Here is a 27108-nt window from a genome sequence, read left to right as displayed (position 1 = left end):
TTATCTTGTGACTCCTAATTTGTCTTTATAGACATATACACATACAGATAAATATGGAGGACAGGGGTCTGCCCGCCTCTTCTCGACCTAGTACTGATCTGGGATTTGTAATACCCTGTTCAGGAGGTCATTGGAAGCTCAAAGTAAGTAAGAATCACAAATCACTGGAATATGAGGCTTACAGGTAGGATAAAGAATGATGTCACAATTTCAGTAGAGGTAGCAGCTTCAAGCCTTGTTTTTGCACAGCCCATAAGTCTGAAGCTATTCCTTTGTCCAGTGCTTGGAATATAGGAGACACTTAGTGATTGATTAGTAAATTGAATTGAATGAAGTAGATACAATCTTGGTATATAAAGATGAACTATTTTGGGGGGTCATAAGGGATAGGGTAAATATGAATAAGGCTTAATCAAAGGAAAATAGGCAAACACTATTAAGCCTTCCAAATTATTCAATATGAGGGATTTAACTTAAGAATAGGGTGGCTAAAATAGATAACATCCCAATGTTTTTGGAAGAAGTTTATTTAAGCTGGATAATTTTCCTTTATTCAATGTATGCCACTAAAAAATAAAAGAAAGACTTTACATTTAAGAGTATCTCAAAAAACAGAAATGATTCATTCCATGTGAGGAAGGTAATAGATGCTGAGAAGGGAAATAGACATCTTGTCCTATCACTCTGGATAAAATTAATGAATATGGAATTTTATTTAATTTAGCTCAATATTTTGCAAGTCTAGTAATAATTGAAAATAAACCTGATATTAGCAGAACATGAAAAACAAGTTTTGGTTTTGTCAGGGTGGCTTTTAAGGGTCATGGTCAATGAACTTCCAACCAAAAAATAACAGGTAGTTTCTCAAAGTTTGGAAACTAGAAGAAAAAAGTATAGAAGATAGATGAACAGATGATTAATGTGGAAGAGGCATGGAGGAAGAGAGAATTTCAAGCATGCAATAAACAAAGCTGGGGACCTGATCTGCCAATCAAGGTGAAGATTCCAAAAACAGAATGTTCCCAGGAAAGACAGTTGGAGCCTGAGCAGAGGAGATGAACTGGGTTTTTTTCCTCTGGGGTTACTAACCAAAGGAGAGACTTCTTCTCTGGTGTTCCTGACCAAGGGAGTCTAGTTTCTTCTGTCCTAGGTTGAAAGAACTTTTTTGGGGGGGAGGGCTTCTGGAATTAATCTGAGAAGAAATTAATTTTTGTTGGTGATTTTGTGTAATTGGAAGAAGAAATAAGATTTAACAGTTGTCCTCCATTTCTCTGACTGTCCCTGAGTCACAGTTGTTACTGGACTGACATTTCCCAAACTCTCCTAATTCTCCTTGTAGACTAGGGGCAGCCCTATCCCTCTTACCTCAGTTCTCCATCCTGTTGTTCCCAATAAACCACTTTACTTGAGAATAGAAGAGTAAAGAATATTTTTCTGAAATCTCATAGTTCCCCTAAGTTACTTAGAAGGTGGCTGACTAAGACAAGGGGGAGGGGAAAGGGAGGCAGAAAGGCATGGGTGGAAACTGGGAGGTGAAGGGAAGAGAAGGGTAGGAAATATCTTGATCTATTAGCCATAAATAGTGATCAGTAGGCAACCCCAGAGTACCCTCTCTAGTAGCATCTCTCTATCTCTCAGAAGTACCTCTATCTCCATTATAACTAGGTACTCACAGGTTCCCCAAGCATCTCTCTAGTCACTGCCAGACTATATTCCAGTTATTGCAACCTGAAATAGTTCCACAGATTATTAACTTTATTACAATAACCAAAAGATATTTGGGTAATAATGCTGCTGATAGCCCATGTGATATTGGATAAATATATCCCACTCCATCAGTTTTGATCTTAAAATCACAGAATCACATAATTTGATTGTTGAAAAGGATGTAAATACCTTTATAGTCAGACAAAATATGTTTATTAAACAACTACAATGTTCCAAGTAGGATACATGGGTGTATGGGATGTTCAAGGAAAAGTGGTACCTCTGGTATGCAGACATCCTAGCCCTACATCAGGGCTTTTTTTCTCTGGGATCCACCTTCCACCCACCTGTCTCCTGGGACTCCTCCAAGATGTAGCATAATGAGGGGACAACCCAGGGAAATTATTTTGGCCGGCATGCTAAAACCAGATTGAGGTAACCAATGGACGTAAAATCTGGCTGTAAGTTAGTGGGGTATTTAACCCAGTATGGAGAAGATATTCTGTGGTGGAAGTAGGGGGTGAGAACAATTTGATCCAATGGTCATGAAGGTAGAGGAAGGGGAGTCTCTGGAGCTCTTAAAGCTTGGTCAAACATTGAAGAAAGCAATGTCACCCATTGCTTAGTGGGCCATCACCAGTCACCTTGAGTTTTGTCTTGCCACTGGACATTAATGACTGGAAGAGAGAGGGAGGTTGATGGCATTGTGTAAATCTGCCTCATTTAATTTCAATTTAAGTGAAAGTCTAAAAACATCAGCAATAATGTCATTTTGGTTTTCTTCAAGTATGAAGAACAATAACTTGTTCCAGACACTGTGCTAAATACCAAAGAAAAGACTACCTCACAATCTGCAAAAACAAACATAAAAACCAGCAAACCAACTGAAAAACAAAAAACAAAAACAAAAACAAATTACTCTAATATCCCAAGTGAATGAAAATCTAAAAGAAGAGAAACCCATCACCTTGCAGGTCAAGCCATTCATCTTTTGGATAACTCTCATTATTTTCAGGATTATTTCCCTGATAGCAAGGCTTAATTTTCCAATTTCCCTCTATTGTTTTAGGTTGTGCCCTCTAACAGCAAACAGAATAAATGTTTTCCCTTTTCTATGTGCCAACTTTTAAAAAAACTAGAAGAAAACTATTAAATCCCTCCAAGTCGTATCTTCTCCAGGCTAAACATTAATCATTAAATTATCAAAAAGCATTTAAGGCCCAGCTATGTGCCCAAGAAATCTAGGCACAGGTTACAATTACCCATATTGAAACAGCCCCAATCTCAAAAAGCTTATGTTATATCATGCCCAATTTCAGAAACAAAAACTCACATGCTATGGCTCCCTCTGTTACAATCTTATTTTCCTCCCTGGAACATTCTTTAGCTTATCCACAGCCTTCTTATATGATAGCTCCCAGGAAAAAGCACAGTAATAAAGTCAGTGAAATCTGAATAAAGCAAATCTCACCATCTCCCAATTCCTGTAATTAATATATATGTTTATACAGTCCACGTCACTATTCATTTGTTTTTCTTTTTGCTGCTCCATCTCATTACTGACATATTATGTTTACACTTCAACTAGAACCAGATCCTTTTCACAACTCCTGTCTTACACTGCCTCTACCTCTAATGCAATTAAGAATTTATTGTTTTTATTTTGTTTTGTTTATTTTGTAATTAGATTTGAGACTCTATATATGTCTGTATCAAACTTCATTTCCCTGGTTTTTTCCAGGCTCAGCTCAAATCTGAATTCTGTAAATCTGCCTTTTCCTCTCTTTTTTCTCCATCAGTGCCTCATTATCTGTCACTCAAAATCTATATACCTTAACCATCTAATTGTTTCCCCCATCAGAAAATTAGTTCCATGAGAGCATGGACTGTTGCTTTACCTTTGCCTGTATTAATAGTGTTTAGTACATGATTAGTTGTTCTCAGCTGTGGCTGCCTCCTTATGACCTCATTTCAGGCTTTCTTGGCATAGATAGTGGAACTGTGTGTCATTTCTTCTCCAGTTCATTTTATAAATTTTATATTATATTATGAGTGTTATAATTATAATTATAATTACATGCAACATATATAACATATGAAATTATAAATTTTATAAATGAGAAAATTGTTGTAAACCAGGGCAAATGACTTGAATAAGTTCATATAGTCATTGACTGAGTCCATATTTGAACTCAAGTCTTCTGGACCCTGGGCCCTTTGCCTCATCCCCTAGTGGTCCATGCTTAGCACAGTACTTAGTGGGCAGAAAATGCTTAATTCATACAGCATGATGACAAGGATAATAATGATGACGATTTTATTATTGTTAGTTTCATGACCAAGGAATCTTCCATCCAGTATATTAGCTATCGTTCTTAATCTTCGGTCACCCAAAGATTTTATCAGTATACAAATATATTTTGGTGGAAATCATTGATAAAAAATGTTAAACAGCATAAGGCTAAACATGTTCCCTGATATATATTATTAGATATCTGCTGCTCCGCTGACTCTCAATAACTCTTCTTTAAATATGACCATCTAAACAAATTTGAGCACATTTGCTCTCAGATAATCACTATCTCAGTGTTCTGTAGAAGAATGATTTAAGATACTCTATAAAAAGTTTTCCTAAAACCTTGATATATAATATCTATCCTATCAATGTCATTTGCCAACTATTAATTCAGTCCTTAAATATTTGTTGTTGTTCATTCATTGTCACGTTTGACTATTGTTAGAAATTAAATTTATTACTTTCTTCAAGACTTACCTCTTACTTTGCCTGTTTGTCTTGTAGATAATCCTATTTCTAGGAACTCACAGTTACAAAAATCATCATTTTGAATGATACACCACTGTTTAATATTAAATCATTTTGTATGCTTTTAATTAATACTCCAGATTATCTCTTACACATATCATCACACTGGTAGCCCTCATCTGGAAATTCAACTCTCCATACTCCAACTGAGAATTCTTGTCTATGTCCTAGCTGATCCAGAAGAATTTTGATGCCCCACATTTAACTAAAAGATTTTTTTTTTATTTAGTCTTGGCTTCTTACCCATCCACTGTAAAAGTCACACTGCCTTTCATGGTGTCTAAAATATTTGGTGACGCATATATGCCTTTGCTTTATCATTGCTTCATTGACCCAACTCTATTACTAGATTTTTAAATTAATTGTGAACATAGGTATTTACTTAACATTTACTGATGTGTATATATTTGTGTGTATGCATATATATATGTATATATATGTATATATATATGTATACATATAGCATGCCTATATAAGCAGAATGCTCATAAACATAGAGGCAAAGTAAGAGAGAAATAGAGAGATAGATAGATGAATGGACAGATAGATGGAGAGATGGATGTACAGACAGATCAATGGATGGATAGATGAATGGACAGAGAGATAGATAGATAGATAGATAGATAAATAGATAGATAGAAAGATAGATAGATGGTTATGTCCAAATTTACCTTCTATTGTAAGGCAGATTAAACAAAAATATACCAGGTTTAAAATAGGCAATGACAAGACTAAGCTATCACTCTTTGCAGATGATATTATGGTCTACTTAAAGAGTCCTAGAGAATCAACCAAAAAGCTAGTCGAAATAATCAACAACTTTAACAAAGATGCAGGATACAAAATAAACCCACATAAGTCATCAGCATTTCTATATATCTCCAACCCATCTCAGCAGCAAGAATTAGAAGGAGAAATCCCATTTAAAATCACCCTAGACAATATAAAATATGTAGGAATCTATCTGCCAAGACAAACAAAGAAACTATATGTACACAACTACAAAACACTCTCCACACAATTAAAACTAGATCTAAACAATTGGAAAAACATTGATTGCTCATGAGTAGGATGAGCTAACATAATAAAAATGATAATTCTACCGAAATTAATTTACTTGTTTAATGCCATATCCATTGAACTACCAAAAACTTTTTTAATGAATTAGAAAAAAAAAACAAAAAACAAAGTTCATTTGGAAGAACCAAAGATTGAGGATATCCAGGGAAATCATGAAAAAAATGCAAAGGAAGGAGGACTTGCAGCCCCAGATCTCAAACTATTCTATAAAGCAGTAGTTATCAAAAAATTTTGGTACTGGTTAAGAGACAGAAAGAAGGATCAGTGGAATAGACTCGGGGCATATGACCTCAGCAAAACAGTCTATGATAAGCCCAAAGATCACAGTTTTGGGGACAAAAATCGACTTTTTGATAAAAACTGCTGGGAAAACTGGAAGACTTTATGGGAGAGATTAGGTTTGGATGAACATCTCACATTCTACACCAAGATAAACTCAGAATGGGTGAATGACCTGAATATAAAGAAGGAAATTATAAGCAAATTAGGTGAACACAGAATAGTACGTCAGATCTTTTGGAAAGGAAAGACTTTAAAACGAAGCAAGAGTTAGAAAAAATCACAAAATGTAAAATCAATAATTTTGATTACATCAAATTAAAAAAGTTATTGTACAAACAAAATTAATGTATCCAAAATTAGAAGGGAAGCAACAAATTGGGAAACAATCTTTATAACAAAAACCTCTGACAAAGTTCTAATTACTCAAATTTGTAAAGAGGTAAACCAATTGTACAAAAAAAAATCAAGCCATTCTCCAACTGATAAATGGGCAAGGGACATGAATAAGCAATTTTCAGTTAAAGAAATCAAAACCATTAATAAGCACATGAAAAAGTGCTCTAAATCTCTTATAATCAGAGAGATGCAAATCAAAACAGCTCTGAGGTATCACCTCACACCTCGAAGATTGGCTAACATGACAGCTATGGAAAGTAATGAATTCTGGAGGGGATGTGGCAAAGTCAGGACATTAATGCATTGCTGGAGTTGTGAACTGATCCAACCATTTTGGAGGGCAATTTGCAACTATGCTCAAAGGGTGCTAAAAGACTGCCCTTTGATCCAGCCATAGCTCTGCTGGGTTTGTACCCCCAAAGAGATAATAAGGAAAAAAAAGGATTGTACAAGAATATTAATAGCTGCGCTCTTTGTGGTGGCAAGAAATTGGAAAATGAGGGGATGCCCTTCAATTGGGGAATGGCTGAACAAATTGTGGTATCTGTTGGTGATAGAATACTATTGTGCTAAAAGGAATAATAAAGTGGAGCAATTCCATGGAGACTGGAACAACCTCCAGGAATCTATGAAGAGTGAGAGGAGCAGAACCAGGAGAACATTATACACAGAGACTAATACACTGTGGTACAATCGAATGTAATGGACTTCTCACTAGTGGTAATGCAGTGATCCTGAACAACTTGGAGGAATCTATGAGAAAAAACACTAACCACATTCAGAGGAAAAACTGTGGGAGTAGAAACACAGAAGAAAAACAACTACTTGAAAACATGGGTTGAGGGGATATGGCTGGGGATGTAGACTCTAAATGAACATCCTAATGCAAACACCAAAAATATGGAAATAGGTTCTGATCAAGGACACAAGTAATACCCAATGAAACTGCACATCAGCTGTGGAGAGGGTGGGTGGAGAGGAGGGAGAGAAATACTATGTTTTTTGTAACCAAGGAATAATGGTTTAAATTGACTAAATAAATTAATTCAAATTAAAAAAAATTAACCTTAAAATATATCAGGTCTTCTAACCCTAATATTAAGAAGATTAATCCAATTTACCATAGTGCTAAGAAAAGGTTTGGATAAATGAAATATGGGATGGGAAAATATTGATGAGAAAGATATGAGAGGGAAAAGTCTAGATGATAGGATGCCATCTAGAGAGTGGAATTCTAGAGTAGAGATTTCAGGAAAATCAAATATTGTTAGTAGTGATATTTGTTTCCCTGGAAGTATGAAATTATCCTCCTCCTCCTCATCATCATAGTTACCCTTTATGGAAGACTATAAGGTTTTCAGGTCATTTATATTTGTTATTTAACTCAATTCTTCTATCAACCCTATGATTTAGTTGCCATTATTGTCTTCATTTTTTTAATAGTTGGAAAAACAGTGACTGTTCAAATTATTTATTCAGGTAAGACAATTAATTAGAGTCTGAATAAAGATTTGAACTAAGGTCTATCTGAATCCTTGTCCAGGATTCCATCTACTTTACTACTTAATACACGTAGGACATAATGTATAGGAGATAATAGATAGGAATCCAATAAGGCAATTAAATAGATGATACCATTTCAATGTAAACTTTATATTATGGATTATTGATTAATTAATAGTAGAGCTTTAGTAATCATTTTAAACAATTTCTAGGACTTAGATTTGTATTTATTTTGTATAACTCTTGGTAGAAAATTGCTTAAGAGACTATGCATCCACTTGTGCAAAGTTTTATAGCAACTCTTTTTGTGATGGCAAAGAACTAGAAAATGAGGGTCTGTCTATCCTTTAGGAATGGCTTAACAAGTCATGTTACATTATTGTAATATAAAATTATTGTGTCATAAGAAATGACAAATGAGACAATAATAATGTAACCTGTAAAGGGTTTGTAATATAAAGTGAAGAGAACCAGGAAAAGGTTATATAAAATAACTGTAAGGTATGATGATTAACTGCAAATAATATATTATCAACATTGCAAGAATTCAAGACAGCTTCAAGAGACACATAAAAAACAAACAAACCAAAGCAACAACAACAACTAAAATAATAAAACCCATGAGCTATCCACCAGTATAGAAAGAACCAATGGAGTCTTAATGCATATCAGAGTATGGTATTTTTCAATTTAACCCCCATCATGAGATTTTTTTTTTGCTTGTATAAGCAATATGCATCGTCATTCTTCCATATTTATTTTCTTTCTTTCTAAATCAATTCACTATTAGTTATTTTTTTCCCTTGAGTCCTAGATATCTCTCAATCTCCCCTACACTCCATATCAGAGAAGGAATCTTTTAAATGCACACATACACAGAGATTTTATTTGTTTCTATTTATAAATTCTTTCTCTGGAAGTGAATATATATGAGTCATTCTTCAAGTAGTATTTCTCTTCCTGAATTTAACATTTTCCTAGTTCTATTTGTTTCAGCCTTCATAATTTAAGGTAGGTATTTCTATGTTTTTAATAAACCTGCACATCATCTCTTACAGCACAGTTGTATTCCATAAAAATCAAATACCACATCTTGTTTACCTCATTCCCCAATTGAAAAGCTTGCCCTCAATCTTTGCCAAAACAAAAAAAAAGCTACTGTAAATATTTAAAACATTCTTTTTATGTTCCTTTTCCCCTGATCACCTTAGAAAATAAAACATCCTGGTATTGTTGGGTCAAAATTTATACATAGTTTCATAATTCTATGAACATAATTTCAGATTGCTCTCCAAAATGGTTGGATCAATTCACAGTTCCACCAACTGTGTATTAGTGCCATATCCCCTTCATTATTTGACATTTCACCCTTTTGCCAGTTCAACCAAACTCATAGGTGTGGGATTATATCTTGAAGTTGCCTAATTTGCATTTCTCAAATACATAATGATATAGAGATTCTTTCCTTGTAATTATATATAACTTTGATTTCTTCATCTAAAAAGAGGCATGTCTTTTGACCCTTTATCAGTTGGAGAATGGTTCATATTCTTATAAATTTGACAAAATTCTCTATATATTTTGGATATGAGACTACTAGCTAAGAAACTCTATAATTTCCCTCTAAATTTCTGCTTTCGTTCTAATCCTGGCTCTATGACTTTTTGTACAAAATATTTAATGCATTCAAAATATTAATATTACATTTCACAATGCTTTCTATCTCTTATTAATTTATAATTTTTCTTATTCATATATCCTATACATAATATGGCCCCTGGTTTGTTGTTATTCTCTGCTTGTCTAATTTGCTTAAATCTCATTTTATGACAAACTTAACAAAAATAATTTTATTCAACTAGAGAAAAATAATAAATAAATTCATTTTGAAGAACAAAAAATCTGAAATATCAAAGGAATCCATGAAAAAGTAAAGGAAGGAGGTCTTCCTTCCTTTCAATACCAGATTTCAAATATTATTATAAAGCACTAATTATCAAAACTCTCTGGTACTGCCCAAGAAAAAGAAAAGTAGATCAGTGGAAAATAAAAGGTAGTAAAATTATAATAACCTTATGTTTGATAAAAGTCAAGATCCAAGCTTTTGGGATCAAACATTACTATTTCATAAAAGAAAAAAAAAGTTGTAAAAAAGGAAACCAGCCTGGTAGAAATTAGATATAGACCATTTTTACACTATTTATCTTTTAAAATATTATGAACATGGAAGTATGTACTGCATGATAACACATGTATTAACTATATTATATTATCTGCTTGCTAAGAGAGGGAGAAGAGAAAGTGGGAAGGAGAAAACATGGATCACTAAATCTTAGAAAATGAGTATTAAAATTATGTCAACATGTAATGAAAAAGAGGCAATCCAGTTAAGGGAAAACTGGTCCTGAGTGTTAAGCAAGATAAGGAAAAATCATGAAATATGATTCAATGAGGTCAACAGATTATTTTTGCCTTATCAAAGAACATACCTGTTATAAGAATCAGAGTGGGATATCTGTTTGGGCACTTTCCAGGGGAAGTTGTTCAACTCTGGTTTTCCCCTTTTGTTTTGGATTCTAGCAACAATTCTCCTTTGCAAGACAGCGTAATTATGGACCAATCACAATTGTAGTTTAGATGACACCAGTGGACCTTATCTAATAGACGTCTGTTGCCAAATTGATAAAAAGCTGCTCTTATTGTATGGTATGTCTCTGGTCCCTGAGGAACCTGACCCCTATTATGGGCAACTGCTAACCTTGCTAATAAGTAAATGATGCTTGGACCTCTGTGCCTCCTATTCTCTTCCTAATATATTTTTATATTAAAAATAATTTGTTTGGAGTTGGTCCTTCTTCCAAGGGAAATTATCTGCCAACCACAGTGAAATTACCCAAGTAAATCACATAACTCATGTGAGAAACCTTATCAATTAATTACTGGCACTTAAGACTGACAGGTAGCATGAGTCTGACAATACTTATGTACTAATATGATGACAAGAAGTCCTTTTTTATTGAAAATTTGTATTTAATTAATTATTTTAGAATATTTTCCCATAATTCCATGATTCATGTTCTTTCCCTCCTCTCCTCCCCTCCCCTGCAGCTGATGCACAATTCCACTGGGTTTTGTATGTGTTATTGATCAAGACCTATTTCCATATTACTGGTAATTACACTAGTGTGATCATTTAGAGTCTACATCCCCAGTCACGTCCCCATTGACCCATATGATCAAGCAGTTGTTTTTCTTCTGTTTTTCTATTCCCACAGATCTTCCTCTGGATGTGGATAGTGTTTTTTCTCATAAGTCCTGAGGAGGTCTTAAACAAGTCTTCATTGGAAACACAAAACTTAAAGTTGTCACCAAATTATTATGTTTGCATATTCATTTGAGTGGTAGAGGAACAAGTGAAAAGGAAAAAGAAGAACCCAAAATCACCTTTAAAAGACTGATTGGAATCAATGTGGTAATATTATCAGAATAAAATCTTCTCCCTAATAATGGAGTCATCCCTTCCCCATTTTACCCCTACTTCATTAACATGAAAATAAAATAAAATAAATGACAACTTAAAAGTGCCACTAATGTCATATTTCTTTGAAGAGCCATTTCTAATAACAATATTGTTTGTGCCATGGATGTAAATGATGTTCACTTCCATCTCTCAATCAGCATTATTTTGACTAGTTAAACAGAGAAGGTGAGAAATGTGTAGACAGATATGTAGATGGTTAGATAGATGGATAGATGGATGAATGAATGGATATATAACTAAAACACTGATTAAAATTGATTGTTCTAGTCACTGTAAAAAGGACTAAGGAAGAAAAACAAGATGATTCCCATGCTAATGTAATTTACATTCTACTAAGGGAAAGAAAAAAAATAAAGGAAACTGGAAGACTAAGGAAGGTAATCATCAAGGAGCAAGGTAGTTGGAGTAGAGCTAGAAATGTTTAGATAAGGAACAGGGGGTAAAATAAGAGACATGGAAGGTGTTATTCAATTTATGGTGATTTGGGGATGGTAATTAGCATTCAGTGAGTAGCTCTCAAAGCAAAGTTGTCTTTAGGGAGACAAAATGGTGATTACTTTTCTAGTAGTGCACTATGTCATGGGGACCTTTTTCTTTTTCTGTACTCAAACACTATAGTAACACTGTAGGTGATATTTCAATGAATTATTCAGAATTAATGGAATGATCACTGTCTGGAGTTGTATGCCAAGAAGAATGTATATGTTTGCATATGACACACATGTATACATATGCATAGGTATACATCTATATGTATGTGCATGGATACACCTTATATATAATTTTGTGTGCATGAATATAGATATAGATATATATTTATACACACATATCCTCTCAGAACCTATAATTTATTTGAGGATATGTTATACTTGAATATGTTCCTTCTATCCCCCTATTCAAGGTAATATAAGATTCTTAAGGGCAGAGAATGTCTACATCTTTGCATTTTTATCACAAGTAGGAACAAAATGAATAGATGTTTATTGATTAATTTATCTATTCCATGATATTGTACTAACAATACATATTCCATAATAACAAATGATAAAATAAGAAAAATACAAAGTCCACTATCTTCATCTCCTTCAACTTTTCTACTGAGGAGTGATGAATCTTCCAAAAAAACTTCAGAAGAATCCCAGGTCATTATTGGGAGACTCTCAGCATGGGAATTAAGAAGCAGTGTGGGAAATTATGTTGTCCCTGAATGTATAATATGAATGTCTGGGTTACATCTCAATCACCAGAGCATCCTCAAATCTTTTTGATATTTCTTCACTCATCTGAAATTTTCATCCATGCTGCAGAAGTGATGTTCTGTCTCTCTCCAATGACTCCTGTCTTGAACTTTCCCAGCACAGAGTTTCCAAAACCTCAACTTGGCTGACATAGCAGGATCATGTTAGAAGTCAAAGTATTCCTAAGCAATTTCTCTCTATTCAGCCTGCTCACACAACCATAAACAAGGTGGGAAGAAGGAAAATGGAATAATATTTTGAAGCCATCTGGTAGAAAAGTTGATTTGTGAGGGGGTGTATTGTTATCACAACAGGAGAAAATGAGCTCTACAGGTATGCAGTCAGAGATGATTTGACACAATCTGGGAAATGTCACATCCCTACTACACCACTACTGATGTCTAGGTTCCTGTGTGGGTGAGCATGTGTCTTTTCATTTGGACTTACTGGGACTGTCTGTTATGATCTTCCATAGGAAATTGAGGATAGCAGGGATGGGCAGGAATTCAAGGAAAGAATAAATAGTAGGGATCCACTACTGAGCTCCTGATTAGTCTCTAAGAAGGCTTCTTTTAATGACTGCATATTTAATAACCTATCAATTAAATCTCTATGTTTTTCATTACTTTTATTAATAAAACAAAATATCTCAAATTAAATTGAAAATGACAAGTTTACAAGAAAATGTTCTAATCATAAATACCTTTACATTAGAGGTAAAATTTACTTTAGAAACAATATCTGTAGAAATGGCTTATTCAGGTTTACTCTCCAGCATCATAATGAGAATCTTCAATCAGAGCAGATACCTTGAAAAATGTAAAAATAAACTTTTTCCCATTAATATTATCAATAACAAAAGAATTTTGAAACAGGGAGACAAGATCCATGTAGAGAAGGCTAAACTCAGTTATGAAGGATATTATGAGAAGAGTCTGCATGGAGTGAGTTTTCTTACTCATGACCAATTTCTAGGATGAAACTGTACTTATTTCCACATCTTTCCCCATCCCTTATCCAACTCCCAAACCCCTACACCAGGTGATGGGGAAATCTTTTTTCTCATTGTTCTCATGTAATAATATGTCTTCTCTTGATAAAATGGAGGCTACCTGATGGCAGGAATAGTGTACTTTTTATTTTAGTAGCACTGAACCCAAACTCTGGCACAAAGTGAATAGTTAAAAATAATTTGGGAATGATTTATTGAATGTTTACATTTTAATTTGTCTTAAATATTACTTTTCTCAAGATATGCCACTTATTCTTCTTTCTCTTCCTAAAAATAATATTTATGATAACTATAAAAGTATTTTTTGATGTTCTGAGGACGTGAGTGAAATTATGTCACATCTATTGATTTAATTATTTTTCTCCAGTTTTCTTAATCAGCACACATTTAGAAGAGAAGGCATAGTACTGTGGAAATAACACAAGGGAAGGTTGACAGATTTTTGATATAAATAGATCCCAAGGCACCAAAGAGCAGAGGATAGTGTAGAGTTGAACTAGTTCACCAAAGGGGTAAAATGAGTAACGGGTGAGAGGATATCTAGTTCAGAGATGAGGACCTGTGTGAGGTGGTGAAGTGAGGGTTGAGGAACCAGAGGTCACAGTATGAAGAAGAAAAGAGTTAAAGCTAAGAGAAGAGAGAGTAAAATACTAAGAAATTGTGATCATATAAGAGTTTTTTTAAAGTTCATGAACACTGTATATTTCTGGGTAGAGGAACACCCAGGATATGACCATCTTTGGTTGTGGGTAAGGTAAGATGTAGAAGTGGGTCATTGGAAATGAATAACTTAAGTAAATGTGGGCTGTGTGTTGGTGTGAGTGTGTGTGTGTATGTGTGTGTGTGTGTGTGTGTGTTTGTGGGAATATCATCATATATGCAGAATCCCTTACTATGAGGAATTGAGGAGGATAAAAAATGGGGAACAAGGTGTTTAAATATTTGAAGGAAAATAGGGAATGTTCTGGAGTTTGGTAGACAATCAGTATCAGAATTTTGACAAGGTAACAATTATGGGACTGGGTGAACCTCAAAGGAGAAAAAATATATTAAGAAGTGTGTTAGAAGAAGGAGCACAAAAAAAGTGGGAGACAAGGAGCAATCCAACTCTCCCACTTTATTCTACTAGTTAATCAGGCAAATCAGTCAAAATGTAAATGGTCAACAGTCTCAGAGTAGGGACATTGTTTGGGGGTGGGAGTGAGGAAATGAAAATAAGGTACTTAGTATATGTTGAAGGTGAATTTAAATGAATGCATCCAGGAATTTAAAATCATCAGGATAGAGAGGTTGTAAACAGGAAGTCATGATGATCCTTGAGAAGTGACTTTCTCTAAGTTTTCACTGTCCATAAGTCCTTGACCACAGAGTGGTGCTTTTTTTTCTTTTTTTTTTTTAAAAACCCTTACCTTCTGTCTTGGAGTCAATACTGTGTATTGGCTCCAAGGCAGAAGAGTGGTAAGGGTAGGCAATGGGGGTCAAGTGACTTGCCCAGGGTCACACAGCTAGGAAGTGGCTGAGGCCGGATTTGAACCTAGGACCTCCCGTCTCTAGGCCTGGCTCTCAATCCACTGAGCTACCCAGCTGCCCCCAGAGAGGTGCTTTCTAAGGGACTTCTAGAGTTCAGAAGAGTGTAAAATTGGTAGGAATTGGTGGAGGAGTAGAATGGAGATGTGATAGAATACTCTTTCTCCTCTTCTCTCTAAGGAAAGTGCCTAGTGCTATGAGGAATAATATTTCTCCTGTTCCCTAGGGAATCAAGAGATTAGACAAATAGGCCTATAGTTGAACAGTAGGGTGAAGTGTAGGATTGTTTTTGGTAAATTGCTTCAAATAACAGCAGAAAGACAGGTCTACATTTTAATATCATTTTTTCATTACTACTCTACAACTAAACCATAGAATACAAGACTCTCAATCAATTGCCCACATTTGTTAATCACATATATATCTGGATCTTTTGATATGTACACAATGAATAAATACATACAGACGCTGGCTTTCTGGAGTTTGACATTCTGGTAGGGAAGACAATATATATTCATATTAGTATATCCAAGACAAACTGTAAATGGAATGTAGCTTTGATTGGAAAGCACCAGTATCTGGGAGAACCAGGGAAGAATTAACATTTCTATTCATGGAAATGGAGATGCATGTCAATCATAAGTACCTTGCATTTGAAGAATTGTTCAGAGACAATGAAAAATGTAAAGCATTTTATCAACAAAAACTGACTTAGAAGAAAGGTAAGGTGGTCATACAGATACAGTAAGGGACACTAAATGGACAGTCCAAATGTTCCTTTCATCCAATCATAGACAAGAGTCCCATGCCTTTGCAGAAATTTTGGAAAGATGATGATTGAAACTCCAGGAGATTGGTACAGGTGGAGGGAACACACATCAAGGTGGCTACCAATCTATTAAAGTTATAATATTAATGACTTTCATTTATAAAATATTTTGAAGATTTACAAAGTTTTTTATGTATCATTTAATTTGATTCTCATAACAACCCCAGGAGGCATGTGCTATTACTATCTTAATTTTACAGATTAAGAAGCTGAGGAAAGCAGAGGTTATATGATGCCCAAACACACAAGAAGTAAAACAGATTGGCGTTCACATCTTCCTGACTCTGACTCCAGCATCCTCCATGCCTCCTGACTGCCTCAACTAGTAAAACATCCATTGTCTGGTTTATAAATAGTAAATAAATTCCACAATTAAATGAGAAAATCCTTGATTTGTAGTTAGTAGATCTGGATTTTGTAGTGCACTTAATATCGATGTAACTTTGGCCATAGATACTGTTATGGGGAATTTAAGCAAGGGGAAAGGGTGTAGGATAAAGAAAACACAGTTAAATAAAATATGTTTATTAACAAAGAGGGAATGATGGAAGAAGGAAAGAGGATAATGGATGAGCTTACTAATTAACCCAAGATACTTAGCCCACCTTAGGTACTTTCTAAGCTTCTCTAAACTAAATTAAATCTAAATCTAGCTAAGGATAAATCCACACAAAAAGCCTAGATTTTCATAGAGTCCTTAGTGAGTCAGGCAGCAGAGATCCAGTTGCAGAGTCCTTAGAATCTCCAGAGAGAGAGAAATCCTCTTCCAAATCACTCTGTCCACCAGAATGAATGGGGAACTTCCTCTTCACCTTTGCTTGATGTTATTATAAGGCAGGCAGCTTGATAGATGGGTTTGTCCAAGGAGAGTACCAGATCCACACCTTCAGGCTTGAACTTCAGACTCCAGACTGACTGAGAGTCAATTGAAAAACTGCTTTCTCTCACCCCTTAGAATTCTCACCCAGCCAGCTCTTGTAGAATCCTACAATTCTCAGGCTTTGCATCCTAATGTGTTTAAAGAAAAGATTGGACACTCTATTAAAAAAAGCTTACGATATGACTGAGGAGAGACTGTAAATGAACACTCTAATGCAAATACCAACAGGGAAATGGGTTCAAGTCAAGAATACATGTGATAACCAGTGGAATCGTGCTTCAGCTATGGGAGAGGGAAAGGTGGTGGGAGGGGGGGCGGGGAGCAAAAGAAAATGATCTTTGTTTCCAGTGAATAATGTTTGGAAATGACCAAATAAAATAATGTTTAAAATAAAAAAATAAAAATACATTCCAAATAAAATAAAAAAAAGCTTATTTCTATCTTAAAATTGATCCTAAGTATGGATTCCAAGGCAAAAAATCAGTAAAGGCTAGACAATGGTGGTTAAGTGACTTACCAAGGGTCACACAGCTAGAAAGTGTCTGAGGTCAGAAGTGAACTGGAGACTTTCCATTTCTAAGTCTGGCATTATATCCACTAGTCCATCTAACTATTTCTGGACCACTTGATTTTTGAAGATCTCATCTTTATCTAAAACCTAATAACTATTAAATAATTTTTCTTCAGTTTCATTTATCTGTCTCTCAATAGAGAACCATGAAATTTCAAGTCTTTGTAATCTACTTGTATATGAAAAAAAACTTGAAGATTTTAGAGTCAGATACAAGTATAATTATGGGTGGAAGAGGGAAAAGAGCAGGGCAGTGTGAATTAAATTAGTTAGTGTTCAAAATCTTGCTGTGCTGTGGATGGAGAACCAAATGAGAAGAGGATAATGTTAACTGTAATCTTAAATCATGTAAAAGGTTCCGTTAGGGGAAGGGTCCTGTTTTAACACTTTTAAAGCAGTTGTCTGTAGGTGGAGGATAAGATCCTTTAGGAAAGCGAAAATTTCATTTCTTCTTTGTATCTGGAGCATTTAGCCTAGTGACTGGTATATATAGTGAGTATTTAAGAAATATCTGCTGAGTTTGAGTTTGATTTGCTGTCAAGGAAGAAATGAATAAAAGTGGTTTATATTGCTGTGGTAAATCTTTAAAATAGCATTAAGGATTGCTTCTATTGTACACAACTCCTTATCAAAAAACAAATTAATTATTTCATGTCATAATTCTAGTCTACAATTTATTTTTACACCATTACCCCCTTGATTCATCACTTCATTAAGCAGTTATTAGAATATAGAAAGACAACTTAGCAGAACCAGCCCAGTCATACTGAGAAATTATTCTACATTCTAACTACGGTCAAACACCCCATCAAAAATAATAATAAATTACATTTACTAATATTTTTCTACATGCTAAGTCACTAGTGCTTTGTATTTATTATCATATTTTATTCCCAGAACAATTGTGAGAGGCAGGCACTATTATTATCTACATTTTACAGATGAGCAAACTGAAGCTAATTGAGCAAAAGTGACTTCCCCAGCATCATGCAGCTAGTAAGTTTTAGAACCTGAATTTGAATTCCTTTCTTCTTGACATTGGGCTCAGTTCTATTTACTACTCCACTTACCACCTCGAAGAGAGTTGAAATGCATTTTTTCATATTCCTCTGGAATGAAATTGGAATATAATGAGCTGCCTCAGGAGCCAAGGAAATTCCCTTCGATGACATTCTTCAATGAAAGACTGATGACCACACATCTGATATATTTTATTCTCTGTGAGAATTTTGTTTGACCAGGCAACTTCTGAGTTCGATGGATTAAGAGGATCTAAAATGGAAGGTAAGATTTAATTAAGCATCATTGGGAAAGGGGAGCAATTAAAGAAATTAAATGTACAGTCAAAGGGGTAGAGGGTTCAAAATTATACCTATATATTTTTTTCCAGCTTAGACTTTTGCTTATTTGTGTCATTCTTGGCAAGTAATTATCTCAGGCTCAGTTTTCTCATCTTTAATAGGGTCTGATAATAGTAACTATTGGCCATTGTTTTGTGAGAATAAAACATGATAATATTCATAAAGTGTTTTGCCAGATTTAAAAGACTATATAAATGAGAAGTATATTTGCCTTTATCTGAGGTGTCTGCTATAATAGTGATTTCATATTTACCCACTTACCCATAATTTCAACATGGACAATTTGCTGAATTCTCACCACTTTCCTTTCTCCTTCCCCGCCTTTCCCCTGGAGAAACTGTGTGACTTAATTAACATTTGGAAAATACCTCGAAATTGACAAAACTGTATTATGAAACGTGGAAAGCAAACGAGCAAAATCTCTTTCCAGGGAACCCAAAAATTGTACTGACATAGTTTACCCTTAAAAACGTTCAGCAGAAACTAACTAAACAGGCAGAAAGTAAAACAAGCCCCAAAATGTTTACAATTTGCTGAGCAGCACTATGTGGAGACATATAGGAGAGTCTCCATGTAGCAATTTATGCCCTAGCTGCTACAGCAGAGAAACAGCTTTTGTATCCAATTTAAAAACATGAATGTTCTCGTCTTTACCCCAGAGCTTAAAGACAATTTACAGAAGTAGGCCAATATGAAGTATTGCCACAATAAACTGTTGTTTTACTTCCCTTTTATAGCAAAAATTAGGGAAACACTGCAACTGCTGTCGGGCCATAAAATATCTTGGCAATAAAACAAATAAAAGCTATCAGGTTTATTTAATTTCTACTGTTCCCTTCATTATTCAAAGACCTTTTTAAAGTCCTTCATAGAATCAAATATTATTATTTTTAACAAATATTCCAAACATAGACTCATGAAAGTTATTTATTTCACTTGTCTTGTGGTGGACAAAAGTTTCATACATTTTACGTGATCGTGGAAAAAATCTGCATTTTGTTACAGCAGAGGAAAGTAAGTTTTTGCTCTTTTCCTTTATTGCTTTTTTTCCAAAAAATATAGCACTCTACTCACATCAACTGATATTACTTTTTTTTTTTATTTCCCAGCCACAGAGCATTTGCAATGGATGTCAGCAGATGATGATTTTTATAGATGGTAACTAAACAAATGAAGAGAGAAAAAGATGTTCTACAAATAGCGCCATTTTAAGGTACATTCAATTACAATATAATATATATTAATATAATATACATTATGACATAATGCATAATGTATATTCTTTCATATATGCATGAAAGAATGATATATGTATAAATATGTATAGAGAATATACATGTGTTTGCTTGTTTACAAAAATACACTAAAAATACTAGAAAGGCTACGTGGGGACTAATTGTTAAGATTAGGAAAAACTGATGTCAAGTTCTGCCATGACATATACTGCATGAATTACTATGGTCAAAATACTTGATTTCTCACTTTTTCACAGGAAATTCTCTAAGGCCGTGGAATATCTATATTCTCATCTGCTTTAGTGAATGGAGTTTCTATACTGTGAATTCAACTAAACGAATGAAATTCCTGCTTTACAATCAAAATGCCACTAATATTACCAATGAGAAAAAAAATCTTATTCATCACAAAATTGGCCTAATATGCACCTCTATGTTATTTTGAAAAAGTTCTAGAAAGTTATTTGTATTATATCATATTTTAAAGTATTAAAAGTATGAGAAATGTAATTGATTGAAATGACATGCAAATCTGCATGTAAGAAAGTAAATGAATAAATATTTTTGTTGAAATTTATATAAACGTCTAACTTCTCTTCCCATCTCTTCCCAACCTTTTTGACATTAATTACTAATATTTCAAATATTTTCCTAATTTCCTAATAATAGTTTCCTAATTTCCTAATTATAAATTCCAAATAATTTGACATTTAAAAAATAGTAGGTCACATTTCTCATTACTGTTAGGCTTCATAAATTGTGTTCCTCTAAACAAATCTAAATCAAACTTGGTATAATTTTATTTTTTTCCTTCTAAACATTATTTTATTTGGTCATTTCCAAACATTATTCATTGGAAACAAAGATCATTTTCTTTTCTTCCCTTCCCTCCCTCCCACCACCTCTCCCATAGCCCACGTGCAATTCCACTGGGTATCACATGTGTCCTTGATTTGAACCCATTTCCATGTTGTTGGTATTTGCATTAGAGTGTTCATTTAGAGTCTCTTTCCTCAGACATGTCCCCTCAACCCCTGTAGTCAAGCAGTTGCTTTTCTTGGGTGTTTTTACTCCCACAGTTTATCCTCTGCTTGTGGATAGTGTTTTTTACATCCCTGCAGATTGTTCAGGGTCATTGCATTGCCACTAATGGAGAAGTCCATCACCTTCGATTGTACCACAGTGTATTAGTCTCTATGTACAATGTTCTCCTGGTTCTGCTCCTTTCACTGTGCATCAATTGCTGGAGGTTGTTCCAGTCTCCATGGAATTCCTCCACTTCATTATTCCTTTGAGCACAATAGTATTCTATCACCAACATATACCGCAATTTGTTCAGCCATTCCCCAATTGATGGGCATCCCCTCATTTTCCAATTTTTGGCCACCACAAAGAGCACAACTATGAATATTCTTATACAAGTCTTTTTCCTTATTATCTTTTTGGGGTACAAACCCAGCAGCTCTATGGCTGGATCAAAGGGCAGACAGGATTTTAGTGCCCTTTGGGCATAGTTCCAAATTCCCCCCCAGAATGGTTGGATCAGTTCACAGCTCCACCAACAATGAAATAATGTCCCTACTTTGCCACATCCCCTCCAACATTCACTACTTTCCTTTGCTGTCATGTTAGTCAATCTGCTAGGTGTGAGGTGATACCTAACAAGAGGAAGATGTAATTGAAATTTTTAAAGTTTCTCTGCTGCTTTTGGATCTCCTTCATGTTCAAATTTTTATATTCACTATCACTAAAGAGAGATGATGGGACTCAAAGTGAATGTTCCTATTTATCCATCCATCCATCCATCTATCTATCTATCTATCTATCTATCTATCTATCTATCTATCTATCTACTATCTATCTATAAATCTATCTATCTATCTACATATCTATCTATCTATTTATCTATCCATCTTTCTATCATTATTAATAGTAATATTGATACTATTACCACCCTGGACAATTTTTTTTTTGCTTTAATAGCCTCTCTCTTGATCATTGATTGTCCACTCAGACTAGTATTTAAGGAGGTTGCTAGCAATCTTTTTTTCTGAACTTTAATCTCTGGAATTATTTTCCTTCTATTTACTGGTTGCCTTATACTTCTCATTCCCCACTATCACGTTAAAGCTTCTTTTTATATATTTTTCTTGCCCTGTTAGAATACAAATTTGTGGATGGAAGAGTATCTTATTTAATTTGTTTCCTTGAAAATTTATTACCATAATTCAAGCATCAGGTGAATTTTTGTATACACACACACACATATATTATATACATATAAAAACATGAATGAATATACATGTGTATATTTATACACTTATACCTTCACAGATATATATATATATCATCTATGTCTTATCTTTATCCATCTCATATCTAATTTTATCTATCTATCATTTATCTATCATATATCTATCATTTATCTACCAGATATCTATCATTTATCTATGTAGCTATTATGTGACAAACTGGGTGTTATGAACTATAGACACCAGAAATTTAGAAGAAATACTAGAAGATAAAGTGATTAATTGGTAGCTTATTTTGTTCCATAACATGAAGCAGGGAGAGTGTTCTAGAAGTTAAGTGTTTCCATTTTATTTTAGGACAAAGTGAACTTTATATTCTTTTCTAGCACAGTTGTAAGATCCAAGAAACTTAAACCAAAATGTAGCTCTGCCCTTGCTTCCACAGGGGAAGCAGATGCATTCTAGGCTGGCATGGTACCACAGTAGCACTCTGCTACAATAAAGTTTATCAAAAGAATCAAAGAATAGAGGGAACATAGCCAGGAAATGTATATATCTGTTTTGGCTCTAATATGTACTTTAAATAAATAACCCATTTGGGTCAAGTTCTATACTCCATAAGTCACTGGAGTCTGAAAGTGAGGCCCAAGAGATGGGAACTCATCTGCATGAGAGGAAGTTGACACATCATTAGATGTGAGCCTGACTCTAGGGAAATTACCACCAAGGGAAGGGAGATTGAAATTGAGCAATAGGAGATTATAGGGGAAAATAATGAAATTACCAAATATCTCAGAGGGAATAAAACTTAATTGAAAAAGAACTTCAATTTATAAACAGGTAAAGCAACAAGGCATTAACAAAAATAGAGAACATAGTCTCCAAATCAGCTAAAGTCCAGATATCTATGAATAAATATTTCAAGAGAAGAGAAAATGAAGGACACAATGAATCAGAAGACTTTGTGCACTCCCAAAACAACATGGGACCACAGCATGATGTTCCTAAGAGATTTAAGAGACAAATACAAATTGCAAAAGAGAAATGTATGAACTACACAAGATACATATTTGGCAGAAAAAAAAACAATCAAAAGTAACAAATTTCTAAAAATAAAGAAAAGAAGAATTAATTCCACTATATAGAAGTGAAATCATCTGGAAGAAGAGAAGTAAAATTAATAATGTAAATGAAAACATATTGTACATAAGACCAAATTTATCAATCTCTAAGGGTGATCTATGCATTTTTAAGGAGGAGAAAAGTGAAATGGGGGAGATATATAAATATATATGTGAAAACTATATATATATATGTATGTAATATATATATGTGTTTGTATATCTAAGTATACACAGAAAGTATATAAAGACACTATATTAATATAAAATATGCTCATATATTGTAATAGCTCATAATTAATGAATAGAATATATTCTTGAAATTCTGAACTTTTTAAACAGTGTCAATCAAATGAGTTCTCAGAAAGCCAGAAGAAACAACAAAAAGACCAAAAAAACCAAGACATATAGTGGATAAATTTAACAGATACATTGACAACAAATTATGCAAGTGATTAGGGGAGGAAAGCCTTTAAAATGAAAGAAAGGAAACTTGAATAATGCCAGACAATTTTATTTACCCACTATAAAATACAGGAGAGGAGAGTAAAATAATTCAAGATGCACCAAAAGTTACCAAACTTTGAAAACTCAAGTTGAAGTAATGAAAAATATGAATTTTGATTTAAAATAACATTTTAAGGGTTTGAGGAAAGAAAAAAAATATATTTGAACAAATAATTTCAAACACCTCATACAACAGAAATGTAAGAAGGATAAAAATATAGCTAATTCTAACACTACCAAAATTATATATACATATATATATATACACACACACACACACACACACACACACACATATTACTATTGAAAGGCTATTAAGATATTGTTTTCTAAAGGTCAAAGGGGATGAAGATTAAAATGAAAGTCAATGAGAAGGGACCACAGAGAAACAGGTCCAAATTCTCATTGTCTAAACTTCACAAAAACTCAGCCTTTAGATGAATCAATGCTTCCTATGGGACTAAATCACAGAATGGGAGGGCATACATAAGAGAGGGGAGGGAAGGAAGTTGATGGAGGTGAATATAAGATGTATTTTAATCAAACCAAAGGATAACAATGATGAAGAAATGATAATTCAATAAAAGTAATTAATAAATTAATAAAATCAAAAGTGAAACAACTATTAAACTAATAAATAAGGTTAGAAGCTGGTATTTTGAAAAAATAATACTGGTCAATCTAATAAAAAAAGGAAAGAAGAAAACCAAATTAACAGTATCATAGATGAAAAGGGAGACCATACCTCCAATAAATAGGAAATTAAGACAGTCATTAACAACAATGTTGCCCAATTATATGGTAACAAATATGGCAATCTAAGTAATATGGATGAATATTTACAAAAATACAAATTGCCTAGATTAACAGAAGAAGAAATAGAATTCTTAGTCCCATATCAGAAAAAGAAATTGAACATGTCATCAATGGACTTCCTAAGAAAAAAAATTGCCTAGGGCTTGATGAATTCACAAGTGAATTCTATCAAACATTCAAAGGACAACTAATCCCTATACTATACAAACTATTTTACATAATAAGCAAAAAGGTAGTTCTACCATTTCCTTTTATGACACAAATATGTTACTGATTCCAAAGCCAGGCAGGTCAAAAACAGAGAAAGGAAACTATAGACCAACCTCCTTAACGAACATAGATGCAAAAATCTTAAGGAGAATACTAGCAAAGAGACTCCAATAAGTAATCGCAAGAATTATTCACTATGACCATTTGGGATTTATACCAGGAATGCAAAGATGGTTCAATATTAGAAAACTATCTACATAATTGACCATATCAACAAACAAACCAAGAAAATCACATGATTGTCTCAATAGATGTAGAAAAAGCCTTTGACAAAATACAACACTCATTCCTATTGAAAACACTAGAAAATATAGGAATAGAAGAGTCTTTCCTAATAATAATAACAGTATATATCTAAACCCATCAGCAAACATCATCTGCAATGGGGATAAACTAGATGCATTCCCAATAATATAAAGAGTGAAACAAGGATGCCCATTATCACCTCTATTATTTGACATTGTACTAGAAACACTAGCAGTAGAAATTAGAGAAGTAAAAAAAAAATTGAAGGCATTAAAATAGGCAATGAGGAAACCAAGCTATCATTCTTTGCAGATGACATGATGGTCTACTTAAAGAATCCTAGAGAATCAACTAAAAAACTTGTGGAAATAATCAACAACTTTACCAAAGTTGCAAGATACAAAATAAACACATAAGTTATCAGCATTTCTATATATCTCCAACACATCCCAGCAAGAGATTTTTCCATAGAAAGAGAAATTCCATTTAAAATCACCCTAGACAATATAAAATACTTAGGAATCTATCTGCCAACACAAACACAGGAACTATATGAACAGAGCTACAAAGCACTTTCCACACAACAAAAACTAGATCTGAACAATTGGAAAAATATTAACTGCTCATGGGTAGGACAAGCTAACTTAATAAAAATCACCATACTATCCAAACTTATTTACATATTTAGTGCCATACCCATCGAACTTCCAAAAAAAAATTTTTACTGAATTAGGAAAAACATAATAAAGTTCATTTGGAAGGACAAAAGATCAAAGATATCTAGGGAAATAATGAAAAAAATGCAAAGGAAGGTTATCTTGCAGTCCCAGATCTCAAACTATGCTATAAAGCAGCGGCAGAGTCCCATGGACCCACCTGCCTTGGCAACCTTAGAGCGTAGACAGAGATGATGAGTGCGAGAGAGCTTGGCTCTGCAGAGATAGTCCTCTGGGGGATTTAGCGGCAGCTCCCTGAATACTGAAGTGTCGACTGCAGTCATCTACCATATTTGAATACAAGCTAGTTTTTCTAGGCTGGGTGGGGGGTGTTGGAAAGTCTGCCCTGACTATACAGTTTTTTCAAGTAATATATGTTGAAAAATATGATCCTACAATAGAGGATTCTTATAGAAAGCAAATTGAAGTAGATGCTCAACAATGCATGCTTGAAATCTTGGACACTGCAGGAACAGAACTATTTAGTCTGCTCTATCCTAGCACAGTCAACATTTAATGATTTACAAGATCTTCAAGAACAAATACTTTGACTTAAAGACACTGATGATGTGCCAATGATTCTTGTTGGTAATATGTGTGACTTGGAAGATGAAAGAGTTGTAGGAAAAGAACAAGGACAGAACCTAGCAAGACAATGAAACAACTGTGTGTTCTTAGAATCCTCTGCTAAATCAAAGATAAACATTAATGAGATCTTTTATAATCTAATCCGGCAAATTAACAGAAAAACTCCAATGCCTGGGAAGGCACGTAAAAAGTCATCATGTCAATTGCTTTAATATACAGATGCATTGTAACTCTGAGCCAGGTCTGAAGAACTGTTGCCCAATTCAACAGTGCCAGCAGCATTCCAACTTTATTAAATCTTCCAGCATCTTAAGCGGACTTTCCTGTGGTGGTACCCTTTAAGAAGTGGATGAAAACTTCCTATATTAGTTTGCATATTCTAATCACTTTGCAGTGTCACAAGAAATTTTTTTCTTATAATACTCTGAGTATGCAACTGGTAAAACCAGAGGCTACATGCAGTATTATTGGTAAGAGACATTGTTCATCCACCAATGTTGTACATGTCTGAAAATGGTGTACCTTAACATGTCCAATGCTTTCTATTGGAGAGTACAATAATGTAAATCCTAAAAGCACCACTATTTTAGCATAATAAAAATAATG

General features: G+C 34.0%; 1 pseudogene; it reads left to right on the top strand.

Annotated features, from left to right (window-relative positions):
- The first annotated feature begins 53 nt into the window (after nucleotides 1–53).
- LOC100617153 (ras-related protein Rap-1b-like) lies at nucleotides 54–26900 on the top strand (annotated as a pseudogene).
- The last annotated feature ends 208 nt before the right edge of the window (nucleotides 26901–27108 follow it).

The sequence above is a fragment of the Monodelphis domestica genome, chromosome 8, assembly GCF_027887165.1.
Source record: "Monodelphis domestica isolate mMonDom1 chromosome 8, mMonDom1.pri, whole genome shotgun sequence".
Classification (NCBI taxonomy): domain Eukaryota; kingdom Metazoa; phylum Chordata; class Mammalia; order Didelphimorphia; family Didelphidae; genus Monodelphis; species Monodelphis domestica.
Note: the sequence above shows the minus strand (reverse complement) of the source record. Positions and strands in the feature narration are given on the sequence as shown.